This window comes from Thecamonas trahens (genome assembly GCF_000142905.1).
Source record: "Thecamonas trahens ATCC 50062 unplaced genomic scaffold supercont1.43, whole genome shotgun sequence".
Classification (NCBI taxonomy): Eukaryota; order Apusomonadida; family Apusomonadidae; genus Thecamonas; species Thecamonas trahens.
The window spans coordinates 294,215-295,330 of NW_013657637.1; positions in this window are offsets into that span (position 1 = coordinate 294,215).

Sequence of the window (1,116 nt, forward strand, 5' to 3'; positions counted from 1 at the left end):
GATGTGCCGACGCTAAAATTCATACTGGCTCATGATGTAGGACGCCTTGTCCGACTTAGACTGAGGAGACGTGTGGGTGTGGGTGTGGGTGTGGGTGGTGGTGTGGTGGTGGTGTGGTGGGTGGTCAAGTGGGTGGTGTGGGTGGTGTGGGTGGTGGGTGGTGGGTGGTGTGGGGGGTTGGTTGGTGAGTGGTGTGGCGGTGGCTGGCTGGGAGAGGAGAAAGGGAGAAAGAAGGGTGGTGCGAGTGGTGGGAATTTGGGGGTTGGTCGAGCGTGCGCGCGGAGAAGGGGGGGAGGGGGTTTAAGCCTCTTCCTCGGCGCCAGCACGGGTGTTGATCTTGGCGTGGAGGTGGGCATACTTCTGCTTGGAGGGCGGGAGGAAGCGATCGGCCTCAATCTCGACACGGGTGAGGAACCAGACAACACCCTCGCCGGTGCCGCCGCACTGCTGGACACGCTTGAGCTCAGCAGAGGCCTCCTCGAGCTTGTCCTCGAGCTCGCCCTGCTTGGCCTCGGCGTCGGCAACCTTGGCGGCGACCTTCTTCTTCTCCTTGCCGACCTTGCGGAGGGCAGCCTCCTGGGTGAGCTTGGCACGGCGGAGCGGGAGCGGGTCCTCGGCCTGCAGCTGGGCCAGCTCGGCGCGGGCGCGGTTGCGCTTGACCACGCCGAGCGTGTCATCGTTGGCCTTGGCCTCGGCGGTGGCAATGGCACCGTGGTACGCGTCCTCCTGCGACTTGAGGTCGTCGATGGCCGACTGCAGCTCGTCCTCGGCAGCCTGCAGCTCAGCCTCGGCAGCCTGCAGCGCGGCGACGGCGGCGCGCTGCGCGTCGAGTGCGGTCATGACCTCGTCGAAGAGCGACTGCGCCTTGGCAACCTCCTCCGAGTTGTCGCCCTGCGGTGCGTCAACCGTCTCCTGGACGCCAAACTCGTACCGGTACACCAGGTACTCAAGCAGCGCCATCTGGCCGTTTGCATCTTGGTCGATATCACGCAGCTTCTTGCGCATCTCAAGCACCGTCATGGTCTCGTCGAGAGACTCGAGGAACTGCATCCAGACCGGTGAGTAGGGTGGGGGTGATGAGGAGGGAGGGGGAGGGGGGGGGGAGGGGGAGCGGTA